Raw genomic sequence first — 13,042 nt, forward strand, 5'->3', positions numbered from 1 at the left:
AAAATAAATAAAAATTAAGTTGTCAAAATCACTCAAAAATTGCACCCATCTTGTCCCCCTAGCACAAGGCACAACCATCCCATGAGATTTGATCCTAGATCACTTTATTGTCAAGACCCATCTCAACCAATTGTGCTAATAAGACTTGACATTAACATTAAACAGATTATTTTAATAAAATACTTAAAAATATTAGGAATAAAAATTTATTCAATTTAAAATGCTTTTAATTTATGATCTTACCTATAAAATAAGTTATTCAAGATATTTAAATCAAAGAACATGGACAAACTATTTTAATAAAATATTGAAAAAAAAAGGATAGAAATCAAAATTTATTTCATTTTAAAAAATTCTTTTAATTAATGGTTTTACTTAAAAAAATTATTCAGGATATTTAAATCAAAGAACTTTCAACTTTCAAGTTAATGTTTGTTGCAATAACTAACTTTGTCGTCAGACACTTTTAACTAATTTGACATACATTCCTTAAGTTTATCTTCAATATCTAAATCATTTGAATGTGAGGTCAGAGAATAGATTTCAAATGTGGTTGAGTAAATATAATAGATATACAAATGAAAATTTAATGCATTACAAAGTGAAAATTGGAATCACAAATATGCAACAACTCTCCTTAGACGGTTCCAACTGCGTCTTAAATGATTCTAATATTTGTAACATATTGTTTAGATTTACTTAATTATATATTTTTATAATTTTAAACGTAATTAATAAAATATTTTATTTTAATATTTATTTTTAGATATAAGTTGGAAAGACAATTGAAAAATATAAGTCACTAAAATATATTGAATTTTGTATTTTAATAAATACAAATGGTAAAGAATGAAAGATTAATTTTTACGCCAGCGAAAATATATGATAATTAATTAGAAAGTTTGAAAATTATAATAATTTTCATTAAATTGAGTAAAATGTATATTAATTAAAAGCCGTCTAATATAATTATTTTTATTAAATTATAATTTAAAATATACACAAATAATGTATTAGTGGTAATGTTTCTATGTGTTGTTATGAGTTGTCGTTGAGAGTTCTCAAGTGTCAATCTAGATGTTGTTGTTTCCTATATATGAGTTGTAGTCATGATCTAGAAATGTGAAAGTGAGAGATTTATGTTTTATATATGTGTAACTCTTTTGATCAATAAAGATATCATAGTGTTTGATTTGTTGTGTGCACAATCTCTCTCCACTCTGTCTGGAATTTCTAACATGGTATGTTCAGCCCTGACTCTCTCACGAGAGCGGTTGTGATCATGCAATTTTAGCCATGATACTCCTTTGTACATAGATTAGTTTAATAGATGTTTGATCTATTGTTTGTGTGAATATTTGATTTGTGTGTGGATTGTAGATAGATGCATGCAAAGGAGAATTGTGAAGATTTAGTGTTGCTACTATTGTGTGAAGTTCCATTGTGGACAAATCTTTGTAAAATAAGAGGAGATGTGCTTGTGAAGAAGCTCGACTAGCATACATTTGGTTTGATCTAGTTAGGATCTACAATTGAGAGCAATGTGTACATGTTTTAAATGGTGGTTCTCGAGATTATCAGATAGTGCAAGATGTATCGCTGCGACATGTAGGTGGATTGTTGACATTTCTCATTCTAGATATGAACTAATAAAATGTTGTGTATTGTTTAGCCAAAGATTGAAATCACAGATCTGATGGAAAATACCAATATGCAAAGTTATTATTATTATATTGATCTCATCTGCAGATATCAATAAAGAGCAGTGATTGACTTTGTCTCTATAAGTTTCGATGGTTGGTGTTTGTGTTTTTATTAGTTATAAAAAAGGTTGGCGGTTCTTAAACTGGAAGCCCCGGTGCACTAAACATCAATTCTTGTGTGTTTTTATTGGTTATAAAAAAGGTTGGTGGTTCTTAAACTAGAAGTCCTGGTGTTCGAAACATCAATTCTTGTGTGTTAGTAAGGTCAAGTTATTTCATCCACTTTTGAACACATTCAGTATCCAGACCTCCATCCTAGCAACTGACACATAGCCAAAAGAAAAATATCTCATAGATGGTAGTTGGTCCATAGGATGGTTCATTACTTGACGGTTCTTATTTTGGAAGCCTCGACGAACCGAGGTGTCAGTATTGTTGATCTTGCAAAGTCCATCAACGATGCTCAGAGGTGGTTAGGTTTTAAATGGAGGTTAAGTGATAGCTTGAACATGTGGTGGTGAAATAACGGTGTTTGCGAGATACTATAGTGGATGTGACTATTGATGAAGACCAATCAGACAAAGATTATCCTTGTTGTTGTAATATATGTTTTCAATGTTTTCCATGTAAGCACTAAGGGAGGGTATTGGAAGTAATGCTTCCACGTGTTGTCATGAGTTGTCATTGAGAGTTCCCAAGCATCAATCTAGAAGTTGTTGTTTCTTATGTATACGAGTTGTAGTCATGATCCAGAAGTATGGAAATCATAGATTTGTGTCCTATATATGTGTAATTGTTGTGATAAATAAAGATATCATAAAGTGGGATTTTTTGTGTGCACGATCTCTCTCAAATTTCTAGCATAATGACGAAGAAAAAAGGTATATAAAATTGGCCCCAAAAAAAAACAACTAATTTTTTTTCACAATAGCAGATGAGTTTTTTGATTTGGATTGATAATAAATGATTACATTGTAAAGATTTTGGAGAACCTTAAAAATATATATTTACTGGCTTTTGGGTATATAAGACTATGGAGTTGTTTTTAAGTGGGACTTTTTAGAGTTTTAGAAAGAATTTTGGCCAGAATGACAAAAACAATTGTGGTCAGATCTTGATTTGTGTTGTTTAAACTAGCTTTTTGACTACATATATGGATTCAACACCCCAAAAACCAATGAGACACTTCTATTATGCAAAGTTCACTTGTCAAACTTCTGATTTCAATAAATCCCTGCAGAATTCTAAACAAATTAAATCAGAAAATAAACTGGAAAACTTTTCAAAAAGTCATACTTTTTTGTAAATCGCCTATGTTGTATTTCAGAAAACAAAAGCAATTAAAAAACCCATAACAAAATAACTTTGAAAGTACAAGTGTATCAAGAGCTGCTCAGAGTACAAAGTCTACATCACATATACTGTTATACATAGATGCTGTAACTACAGACTAAATAAGTTTAACTCTGTACTCTTCTGCATAGAAGTTCTAACTACATCCTAAAGAAGTTCAACTTTGCTCTTACTCTGTAAACCTTCATAGTTTTAAACAACTCTGCAAGAGCTTTGTAGTTCCGTCTTCTACCTGCAGTGACAAATCAAGCCAAGATTATCCAATTTGCCACAAAACAACGTTCGATTTTAGAAGTCTTTTCACTTTTTCCTAAATGCAATGTAATCTACGAGACCCAACAAGGGTGCAGCCTTCTCTGGATCAAAGGAAGATAAGTACCCCTTAGCTCTCTCCTGCAATTCAATGGTAAATTTCTTTGATTTTTACAGACCCATCAACTTGGGTAGGTGACCTTATCACTAATGAAATCCTTTCCTGCGTCCTTGCCCAATTCTTCAAGAGATTTTGTGGCATTGAGTATATCGTCAACAAACTGAAACAGAAACCCCAAGAAACTGGCAAAGCCTTGAATTCTCTCGATTTCATCCTCCGATGCACCACCGATGATGGCCCCACAAACTGCTGAGCACTCCAAGAGCACTGCAGTCTTCTGAATGTGAATCCACTGCAGTGTCTCAAGGTCAACAGATGCATCCCCCTCAGCAACCTGACCACCTGTAACTCTCTGAGAGCCTGTTGCTCTACCCAATTCAGATACTACCCTCACAACCCTATCACCCCCAACAGTTTTGCTTGTGGAGACTCCATTGTGCTCAAAGGCATATGACTGAAGTGCATTCCCAACAAGAAGAGCAGTAGTGGCTTCCCCAAATACCTTATGGTTTGCAGGCTTATCCATGGAAGATATCTCATCATGTAGCAGAATCATTGTATGAATCATCTCTATTGCACAGGCAACTGGCATGGTGAGCTCCTCTGTTCCTCCCACAAGCTCACATGCAGCGATCCACAGAACAGGGCGAACTCACTCCCCTCTCGAGAGAACATAATATTGCATGGATTCAAGTAAATTTTCAAGAAAACAAAGTGGAACTACCCTGTCAAGTGCCTCATTCACTGTCATTGTCTTGGAATGCATGTACTTTTTGAAATCAAATTCAAGGACCTTCTTCCTTTCTTCTGAAACACCAAGCATCTGAACAATTCTGTTTGAAGATAACTTCCTCTTCGAATAACCTTGCAAGCTCAAATGACCCCCATGAGAAATACCCATTGAAGTTGAAGTTCCATGAAAATGTTTAAACTGGACGGGAACTCTTTCCACAGGTTGCAGGGTATGGCAACTAGCTTCCATGCCTCTGTAACTGATTGTTGTGATACCGCGTCGTGGTTACTAGAAATTAGAAGCAGGAAAGTACAGATTCAGTGCGATTGAAGAATCATGCATATGATATTTATAGAATTTTGTACAAGCTAAAAACAACTTCGGGTATCAAAGAATAGCTTTCAGGCACATGTATATTTTAATTTAAAGAATGGTTTAACTGGAGGAGTCAAGTTAGGAATCAATCCTTTTCTCCTTTTTGTTAAAATTTGATAGGTATGAAAAAAATGTTAGGATTACGCGGATAGGTAAATTTGATTGGGTGAAAGAGTCAAGGGTTTAGGTTAAAAGTATTTTATTTAAGAATTTAAAGAATGGTTTAACTGGAGGAGTCAAGTTAGGAATCAATCCTTTTCTCCTTTTTGTTAAAATTTGATAGGTATGAAAAAAATGTTAGGATTACGCGGATAGGTAAATTTGATTGGGTGAAAGAGTCAAGGGTTTAGGTTAAAAGTAGTTTATTTAAGAATTTGGAGGGTGTTACTTGTAATTAATTTTTTTTAATTGTAATGTACTACTTTATTAGGGTTAGCGTGTTTTCTAGGCTTTGTTGAGTTTAGGTGAAGAATATTTACTACTTTTAAATTATAAGATAATCCATTTATTTTTGGTTAATTTTTTCTCATTTGGAGTTTTCGAAAGTAATTTATGTGAATGGTTGTTATTTGTGTAATTATTATATATATATATGTATTTTGTTTCCATCAATTTAATTATTAATCAATAGTAAAATAGCATTATTTGGTGAAGAAGTAAAATAGTATTACTTGGTGAAGAAATTACTATAATGTTTGGTCAAAATGCAAAGTACAACACATATATAGAGATAGCATGGTATCATTGGTATAGAGGCAAAAGCCAAAACCTTCCAAGACAAAATATAGGATGATGTTGGTTGCGATGAAGCCTCGTGAGTAGAATTGGGATGAAGGTGCACGAGTGTGATTAGGTGTCTTGAAACAAGAGAATGATAGCATGCAGATGAAATTTTGTAAACTATATGTAAATAGGCACACGACTTTGTGACTTGGGTTAGACATGTGTACATGTATAATCACTGATAAAGGAGACAAGCGAATCTTGGGCATGGTTAGATAAACTTGACTTGGTGAAAAAGCTAAGGTTGAATGTACAAAATTTAAAATGGTGGTTAGATAAATTTGACTGGTGAAAAAAACAAGGTTATTAAATTTTCAATGGTGGATCATATAGTATTGATGGCTTCTCGTATTAAATGTAGCTAAATCCTTAAAAAGACTTGGAAATTTTCCATTATAATAAGATAAATAAGATTTACTCTACCTCACTACATTTATGTTAAAGATATTAATTAAGTAATTTTTCCAATTAACCTTTTACTTCATAAATCTAATAAATTTCAATTATTTTATTCTCATATTAATTTAATTTCTGTATTATAATGAATTAAGCAAAGTCTTTCCGTAGAAATCACATAAGAGAAATTTTTGGCCCACGTGTTTTGAGCCAACAAGTGTGGTTCATGAACCACATTTGTTGGTGAGACAACTGTGATTCATGAACCACAGTTGTTGGTGAGAATTCTTTGGCCATAGCTTTTCGAACCAACAAATGTAGTTTATGAACCACATTTGTTGATTCAAATAAGTGTGGTTCATGAACCACACTTGTTGATTGGAAAAGTGTTAGACCAAAAATTTATCTTCTATTTTATACGAAAAACTTTACTTAATTAATTTAATTATTAATAACCTCTTAAAATTTGCATTATACAAAAAAGGTTAAATTAAAACTTCCATATACTCTAATACACATAAAAGTACGGGAAATTTTAGCCAATTCAATCTAAAACAATTAAGTTAAAATAAAAATATAATAAATACCTAATTAGCTTAAACCATATTAATGGTTAGTTTGATCACTGTGATTTAAGGTGATTTAAGGTTGTTGGATCTTCCAAGTGAATTAAGTTAAAGTAAAAATATAATAAATATCGAATTACCTTAATACATATTAATTTAATTACGTAAAAACATTAAACATTGGAATTTCACTCGTTGATGGATAATCAGCTTTTAATTAATAATCTTCTTTATATTATCTCGTTTGTTTGCAGGCACATACATGTCTTATGATGATTACGTGTGAGCATGTGAATTTTGGCAGTGATATTCTAAAAATTTAATAATAAAAATAATTTTCAGTTCGTAATAAAATAATAAATAAAGAATTTCAATACATCTCTTATCATGATTTGAACGTGTCAGCATGTTCGTAATAAAATAATAAATAAAGAATTTCAATGCATCTCTTATCATGATTTGAACGTGTGAGCATGTGAATTTTGGCCGTGATATTTTAAAAATTTAGTAATAAAAAATATTGAACGTGTGAGCATGTGAATTTTGGCCGTGATATTTTAAAAATTTAGTAATAAAAAATATTTTTAAGTTCGTAAATAAAGTAAATTTCAATATAGGTTAAGTTTCAAGTAAAATAATAGTTTTAACATTATTATTAAAAAAATAAGGAAGTACTTGGGTTGTTTTGGAATTGTATTTAAGGTGAAGAAGAACTTTGCTTGTTATGTATTTTTATTTTTCGAAGAAAGGCATTTCTAAAATAATATATAGTTTTCATGATTTTAAAGATTAAGATGTCATTATAATAAATATTTTAAAATTGAGATTTAAAAGATTAAGATGTCATTATAATAAATATTTTAAAATTGAGATTTAATGTATATAGGATATAGTACGAGAAAATGTTTTTTATTTTATAACAGAAAAGAGATAAAGAAGTATTTGGTTGTTTTTTTCTTTTTTTCTTTTTTGAAGATAGACACTCTTAAAGTAACATAGTTCTCATCACTTTAAAGTAACATAGTTCTCGTCACTTTAAAGGGTAGGAAGGTCCTTATTGTAGTTAACATTTTAAAATTGAGATATAATGTATCTAGGATATTTTAAGAGAGAGTATTTTTTATCTTCTACCTTCTTCGTATCACAAAGATAACACATTCTTGCCGTCAACAAGTCCAAAACTCTTTTTGACTTTAAATACAATGTGAAGTGACCTTTGGTTTCATCTTCCAAGAGGTCCACTGACTTTTTGTACTCACCTAACTCTTCACATTTCTCTTAAACTAATATTTCCAAAGTACAATAATCACAAGGATTAGGTATCTAACATTTCCCCCTTAATTTGAAGGGATGTTTGCAAGTCCAGACATCTTTCTAAAAATTTCAAACTTTTTTGTTCCAAATGTTTTGGCGAAGATATTTGCAATCCATGCACTTGTGGAACATTGTATCTACTAAATGGTTTTGGCTTCTACATCATGTCAAATCAAGTGGTACATAGTGTTGATGTGCTTCGTTCAATCATTGAATATAAAAGTCTTGGCCAACTTGATCGTAGATTGATCGTAGACGTGTTATTGACCATAGGTGGTGTAGCATTCACTTGTTTATCGTTAACTCTAGTAGCTTCCTAAGCCACAGAATCTCCTTTATTGTCTTCACAATAGCTACATACTCTTCCTTTGTACTGGAATCAACTAGAATGGATTGTTTGCGTGAACTTTAGGAAATAGTGGTTAATCCAAGAGTCATTAGGTATCCTGAAATAGGCACTCCATTGTCCTTATCCCCATTAAAGTCTTAATTTGAATACCCAACTAATTTGAAGTCATCTACCTTACTATTTGAGCCCAAATGTTTGAGTTCCCTTCAAGTACCTTAGAGCTCTCTTTGTAGCACACTAATGATCTTCATAAGCCTTTTCATGAACGTGGAAAGAAAGAAATATATGGTTTATTAGTAGTAAGGCATATAAGACTCCCATGTGCCATATATATTTAATTTCATACTAAAATTCATTCCATTGGAGTAGAGGGAGGATTACAATCCATCTCGCCAAATTTATTCAACAATTCTCCAATCTACCTCTTTGGACAATTTAATACATTCTTTAGATTTTGAGTTACCTCAATACCCAAGCAGTAGTGGATATGTCCCATGTTTTTTATTTCAAAACCATTCCTCAATTATTTCTTTAAGGATGTATTATATTCTTCACTATTCTCTGTTATCAAAAGCTTACTACATAAACCACAAGATATACAAAAAAAATTCCAAATTTCATGACAAAAAAGTTTCATCATCAAGATTAAAATGCTTGAAATTGATTTTCAAAATATGCTCATTTATCTTTTCATACAACTATCAAGGTGCCTTCTTTAGACCATGCAAGGACTTGATGAGCTTGCATACCTTATGTTCTCAATCATTTAGAGCAAATCCATAAAGTTGATACACATAGACATTTTCTTTCAAGTATCCATTCAAGAATATTATCTTCACATCAATGTGATGAATCATCCACTTTTTTAATGTAGCCAAAGCCAACAATTCACAAATGATATCCCATTTTTCTATGGACACAAAGGTCTCCTCATAGTCTGACTTATTTTTTTGAAATCCTTTTGCCACAATCCTAACATTAATCTTTTCAAGTGAGGCATCTGATTTGTACTTGCTTTTATAGACCCATTTTTAGCTAATTAGTTTGGTTTGAAATGGGGAGTCCACTAGCTTCCATGTCCCAATCTTGGTGAGGGAATGTTACACATTCTACATGGATTCTTTCTAGTCATCATGAGAAGCGATTTCTTCAAAGGAAGTTAATTCAATTTTAGTATATAAATTCAATTTATGAAACATTCATATCATTTACAATGCCTAATTATAAGTTATTATTTGTTTCACCTCCATCTTGTTTGGTTTAACTCTTGGTTCCTATCTTTCCACCCTTAGTAGGATGAACAATTTTAAGTGCCTTTATGATCCAATTTACACATTTTTTTGATGGTCCAGGTTGTTCCACTGGTTTAAATGTTTCTAAATTCTCATCAAAGTTAAACCCTTCATTCCTCTCAATCACACAATCTAATTGAACTCCTTATTCTAATGAAGTGGTTGGATCTTCTTCATGAGGGGGAAATGGCACATCAAAATCATATTCCCAAGATTGATCCATGAAGGGGATCCACCCTTCAAGATGTGGAATATCATCATAAAACTTGTGATATGTCTTTACATGGGTGAATCTATATAGATTATTGAGCCCTCGCTCAATAGTCTCCTCATTCTTAGTAGCTTCAAGAAAAGCTACATCCCAAGAAAGGACTAACTTTTTGTTTGCCTCATCATAAATGTAATATGGGTCGACCTATGAAGTTGGGTTATACTTTTGTGAGAATTTCTCACAAAAAAATTGTAACTACACTTTTTTGGTTGAACTAAACTATATTTTAGAAGAACTATTTAAAATTGTTTCCGATTTTATTTATTTATTTACTTTTTTTTTGCCAAACATTTGAATTTAACTTTCAACTGAAAAAGTTTTCATTTAAATTAATGACAACGTGTGATAGATTTTTGTTCGGAGAGGGAAAAATTTGACGCTTAAATTTTTTGGCCGAACAAGTTTTTCGACCAAAAAAGTTGTTCAACCGAACAATTTTTTCGGCTGAAAATGTTTTTATATATATGTGGGTTGTTTGAGCGTTCAAGAATCTCCACACTATTTTTCGTCTCCATTGATTTTGTTTGTGTCAGCTTGTCTGTTGAGTTTGTTTCTGTTGGCTAGTTTGTTGAGTGTTTAGGAGTAAGTTCGCTAGTTTATTCAGGGTTAATATTTGTTGTTGTTTTTCTAGATTTTTTTTTGCATATATTAATTTTTTTTTTTGTTTTTTGCAAGATTAGTTGGTGCCAGAGGATTTCTTGCACCTCGACGTCACTGGAGGTGTTTGGTTAGCCTCTTTGTCGAACCACAATGTTGAGTTGTGTTATATTCTTTCCACGACTAGCCTACGTAGTTAATCGGGGGGTTAGAGGGGGGGCGGAGCCCCCCCTTTGTTGCACCGATTACGTAGTGGGGGGGTCACAGGGGGTTTGAGGGGCATGGGTGGCCCCCCTCTACGGGGTCCGAGGCAGCGCCCTGGGGAAATTTTTTTTTGGACCCTATATTAGGTTGGGCAGAGCTACCTATGATTTTGTGCATGGTTTTCGCACATGGTTTTGGACGCAATGGTTTTTGGTCCATGGTTTTGGACGCGATGGTTTTTGGTCCATGGTTTTGGACGCGATGGTTTTCGATCCATGGTATTGGATGCTTCAGCATGTATAAATATGTATTGTAACATTGAAAGGAACATAATGAAAAATCAAGCTTGTAGTCTCGGTTTTGGGATCCACGGGAAAATATCTGTGTATATGTGTTTTATGTGTTATGCTCTCGCATTGTTTATTTTCTATGTTTTAGAATTCATATGCAAGTGTAATTTCTGTACGGGACTAAAACCTACATTTGGTATCGGAGCTGTTTTGGATTCAAGGGGATGCCTTTGTTGCTAAGGGGTTTTTCTCGGGCCTATGGTACACCCTGTTCAGTGGGAGATCTATGGGATCGATTCTGGTGGTGAAAGAAGATGGCGAGCAGTGGAAAGATAGAGATCGAGAAATTTAATGGTTAGAGTTTTGAGTTATGGAAACTCAAGATGGAGGATCTATTGGTGGATAAAGATCAGCGGATCGTGGTAGATCTAGGTACTAAACCAACGGGAGTGTCCAATGAAGAATGGAAGAAGTTGGATCAGAAGGAAAAGAGCACAATATGATTGTGTGTCTCAGATTCAGTATTGTTGAATGTATCAGGGGAAGCTACAACTAAGGCTTTGTGGGACAAGTTAGGGATTTTGTACCAATCTATGTCTCTGGTGAATAAAATGTTCATGTAGAAAAAGCTGTATAACTTGAGGATGAAAGATGGAGACTCGGTGACAGAGCATCTAAAAGCATTTAATATTGTGGTAAGTCAGTTATTGTTTGTTAATATTAAAATTTCAGATGAATATAAGTGCATCAGTTTGTTGTATTCTCTACCAGATTCGTGGTATAGTCTAGTCATTACAATAGGTAGCAATGCAACTACCTTGTAGTTTGATGAAATAGTCTCATCCTTGCTGACGGAGGAGATGAGATGGAAAAATATTGAGAGCTAGAATGGTGATGCCATGTCTGTACGAGGACGATACCAGAACAGAAACAAAAATAAGTCATCGAGTGGGAGATTTCAATCTAGAGGGAGATCTAAATCTCCAAGGAAAACCTATAAAGGTGGTTTGCTGGAAATGCAGAAAGGAAGGGCACTACAAAAGGGACTATAAATCTAAAGCTCCTGATAAAGGGAAGGGATCTGATGATGCTCTTTCTACAGAGGCGAAAACCACCTCAAATGAAGGTGGGGATGTGTAGTTGGCTTCTTCAAGTACACATGTAGATCATGAGTTATGGTTGATTGACTCAAGTGCATCCTTTCACTTCACTCCCCATAGAGAGTGGTTCTGCGAGTATGAGAAATACGATGGTGGTGATGTCTTCTTAGGGGATGATAGGAAGGCTAGAACCATTGGTCGCAAAAAATTAAAGTTGAAGTTGCAAGGTGGAAGGGTTAGAACACTTCTGGGTGTTCTGCATATTCTCGCATTGGCGAGAAATATGATTTCTGTAAGCAAGCTCGATGATGTAGGTGTAAAAACAGTGTTCGAGAAGGATACCTGCAAGATGGTTCAGGCAGCACTGGTATTGATGCAGGGAGTTTGGATTGGAACTCTGTACAAGCTGCAAGGTAGCACTATTGTTAATGGGTGCAATAGTTATGTGTTTCCTGAAAGTGGAATAGAAAATCTAGTGGTCTTTGGAAAGAAGAACATGTTGTGGCATCAAAAGCTTGGACATATTGGAGAGAAGGGCCTTCAAATACTTCATCGTAAAGGTATGGTAGAAGGTATGAGTAATAACTCTCTGGATTTTGATTCCTACGAAAATTGTGTATATGGGAAGTAGAATAGAGTAAGAGGGTGAAACATATATTAGAGCTTGTGCACAGTGATGTGTTTAGACCTGTGAAGGTTCCATCACTGGGAAAGTCTGTGTAGTATGTATCATTTATAGATGACTTCTCAAGGAATACATGGATATATTTCCTTAAGAAGAAATCTGAAGTCTTTGACAGGTTTAAATAATTTATAGCTCAGGTGGAAAACCAAATAGAGAAGAAGATAAGGGTGTTGAGGGCAGATAACGACGGAGAGTTTTGCAGTAATGAATTTGAAGAATTCTGTAAGAATTGTGGTATAGCACGACATAAGACTACTCCATATACACTTGAGAAAAATGGAGTTGCAAAAAGAATGAACAAGACATTGATGGAAAGGGAAAGAAGCATGCTCACCACCTGAAATTATAATGAAGCCTTCATGTCTTTCATGTTTCTTTTATCCTGTACTAAGGTAGTTGTAACCATATTTACCAGGTTCGGATTCAAATTTGGATTAGAATATGATATGATGAATAAATAATTTGATTCAAAATTTTTCAATTCGGGAAAAATTCGTTATTATAATTCAAAAAATTACTTCTATATTTTAAAATTTTCCAAATTTACTTGTAATCTGAATCAAAATGCTTCTTGTTTTGGCTTGCCTTGCTAAATGATCCCTCTCTATGAACTGTAAAAAATATAAGATGAAATCCATTAATTTCTTTCACAATAGGA

The 13,042-nt window shown here is 33.2% G+C and overlaps 1 pseudogene; it reads right to left on the reverse strand.

Moving 5' to 3' along the window:
- Positions 1–3,057: 3,057 nt before the first annotated feature.
- On the reverse strand, positions 3,058–4,434 carry LOC149173110 (geranylgeranyl pyrophosphate synthase, chloroplastic-like; annotated as a pseudogene).
- Between the last annotated feature and the right edge of the window lie 8,608 nt (positions 4,435–13,042).

Source organism: Pinus tabuliformis, chromosome 4_2 (genome assembly GCF_031772625.1).
Source record: "Pinus tabuliformis cultivar Carrire ecotype Pingquan chromosome 4_2, CPIR1, whole genome shotgun sequence".
Lineage (NCBI taxonomy): Eukaryota > Viridiplantae > Streptophyta > Pinopsida > Pinales > Pinaceae > Pinus > Pinus tabuliformis.